Below are 2,500 nucleotides of genomic sequence, written 5' to 3' on the forward strand. Positions count from 1 at the left end.
ATCTCTGTCGGCTTGGGGGTACGCCCGTTTCCGTTTCAACTTGTCTCGCGAGGGTGGTTTCGGGGCCAGCAGGAGAGCTCGTCGGGGTAGCAGGCCCTGCAGCCGTGGTCACCGCCAAATCGCCACAACTCGAGCAAGTGAAAAAAAAAGTAACAAATAAGAAAGGATCGTCGGCTTGGGGGTACGCCCGTTTCCGTTTCAACTTGTCTCGCGAGGGTGGTTTCGGGGCCAGCAGGAGAGCTCGTCGGGGTAGCAGGCCCTGCAGCCGTGGTCACCGCCAAACCCCCCACAACTGTTGGGCGCCTACCTGCGCGGGGCAGGAGGACACTTTCCGATTTCAAATCTCCGTTTGCCGAGTCCACCCCGAACGCACGCGGGCGGGCGGGTTCGCATCACCCTTCGTCACAAGGGGCGAAGCCCGTTCCACCGTCTCGTCAGTAGTGCCGACCGGTCTGTGATCGACGAGGGGAGCCACACCAGGTCCGGCCCTGCTGCTTGGCGGCACCGCGTCGTCGGGAGCTCGCGACAGACGGAGGGTTTCGGTGTACTCTCCAGCCACGGGAAACGAAGCCGGTGATGCAGGCGCCGGTCTTTCGCTCCCAAATCGGCTGGGTTTACATCGTTGCTATCTAGTCACGCTCCCTTCAAACCCGACGGGGTACCTATTCCCCTCACCCGTCTGTGCGTATACAGCCTCTTTGCACTTGCGGGATGGGGGTGGTGGTTTAAAGACTCTCGAGTTGCCGCCCGTCGGTCTCCGAGCTCCGTGCAGTAGTGATCCCCAGCGAACTGCCAGCAGGGCGAACGAGCGATCCCGCTCTCGGTCGGGGCGCCTGGCGTCGATCGGTGGTCGGTGGCTTGCGGGCAAGCTGCGCTGTGAGTGTGGGAACGAGTATGACGAGCCGTTGCCGCGACTCCCAGTCCACCTCGGCGGTGGCTGGGCCGGGCGGGCGTCTGCTCGGGCGAGTGCCGCCCCCGCCTCCTCGCAGGAAGTCCGCTCGCCGACACGCCGCCACGTGCACGCGTCAGTGACGCTGCCGAACCGATGGCCGGTGCCCGTTCCCGCCTCTGCTTTTCCTAGGGCAAAGCTGCTGCACGCCTCGTGATACTAGGCGGGCGACATGGTGGCGGTGATCCTGCCTCCGTCGCTGCGGTGCGTTGGGGCACGCATCGCCTCTTGGGCGCCCTGTCCTCCTCCCCCCAATAGACGTATGTTTCTGCGGGCCGCACCAGGATGGTGCTCCCCATCGCTTCACGCCACCCTGCTCCGCCCGCACGCCGGCGTGCAGGTGGCTGTAGCTCAAGGTGGGGAGCGTATGTGCGGTCCGGGTCGCTTTCCTCTGGCGAGGGAGAGACCTAAAACAAACTCAGACAACTCTTGACGGTGGATCACTCGGCTCGTGCGTCGATGACGAACGCAGCTAGCTGCGAGAATTAATGTGAATTGCAGGACACATTGATCATCGACACTTTGAACGCACTTTGCGGCCCCGGGTTCTTCCCGGGGCCACGCCTGTCTGAGGGTCGTTTGGCAATCAATCGCACTCGCCTTGGCTGGCGAGAGCGCGGCTGGGGTGTCGCAGAGGACCCGTCCTCTTTGTCCCCCTAAGTTCAGACTCCGGAGCCCTCCGGCGTCGGAGCGCTTGGCCTTTCCCCCCCACCCTGCACATTCCGTTCGTCAGGCTCGACGCCATCCCCCCGCCGGGGAGCGCGGCCTGGCGTCCGTCTGTGTCGTGGCAGTGGGGCCAGCACGGCTGTCACCGGTCCCAGAATGGCTGTCGGTGGTTCACACTGTGTGTGTGTGCCAACCCTCCTGGTCTCTGGGACACGGAGCTGCCACGAAGTGTTGAGCCTCCAGTGGGGGGTCTGCCTAAGCTCTGCACGTCCGCATTGGGTCCGTCTCTCGGTTGGCTGGCAGTGGAAAGAGTGAAGGGAGCCGCGGAGGTCCGGTGCTGGTGCGCCGCCGGCCTGACCGTGGAGCTCGCCGGTTTGACACGCTGACCCGACTCGATGGTTGATCGATTGAGAGTGCTGGGAGCTGCAGGCCGCCCGCTGCTGCAGCCGCCCGTCTCGTGGTTCGTCCTCGGCCTTAAGTGGCCGGCGGGGCGTCTGATCCTGTCTCCCCTGCTGGCGCCGAGTGCCTGGCCGAGGGAGGAGGTTTTCGTCGAACGCTGTGACTTGGACGGTCGCACGCGCGTGGATCGCTGGCTCTTGGCTCTCCCGTTCAGTCCGCACGTTTTCCGCTCCGTCCTGCCACCGGTCTCGGGAGGTACGGAGGGGTTGGCGGGCGTGGTGTGTGCTCCGTCACCGTGCAGGCACACCTACCACGCCGTCGGCCGACCCCCGCACGGTCCTCCTGGCCATCGGGAGGACGGCGGAACGTCGGGCTGTCGGGGGCCAAGTCGCCAGAAGGCCACCGCTGTGTCTTCCGTACCCTGTCACCGTCGGCGTGCCTTCCTCAACTCGTCCGGCTCGGGGCCGCTGGGTTCAGGAGCGGCGT

The 2,500-nt window shown here is 65.3% G+C and overlaps 1 non-coding gene across 1 annotated transcript; it reads left to right on the plus strand.

The window, feature by feature from the left end:
- The first annotated feature begins 1,373 nt into the window (after positions 1-1,373).
- LOC140472902 (5.8S ribosomal RNA) lies at positions 1,374-1,527 on the plus strand. Its single transcript, XR_011957937.1, has one exon. It is a non-coding gene; the product is annotated as a 5.8S ribosomal RNA (ribosomal RNA).
- The last annotated feature ends 973 nt before the right edge of the window (positions 1,528-2,500 follow it).

This window comes from Chiloscyllium punctatum, unplaced genomic scaffold, assembly GCF_047496795.1.
Source record: "Chiloscyllium punctatum isolate Juve2018m unplaced genomic scaffold, sChiPun1.3 scaffold_468, whole genome shotgun sequence".
NCBI lineage: Eukaryota > Metazoa > Chordata > Chondrichthyes > Orectolobiformes > Hemiscylliidae > Chiloscyllium > Chiloscyllium punctatum.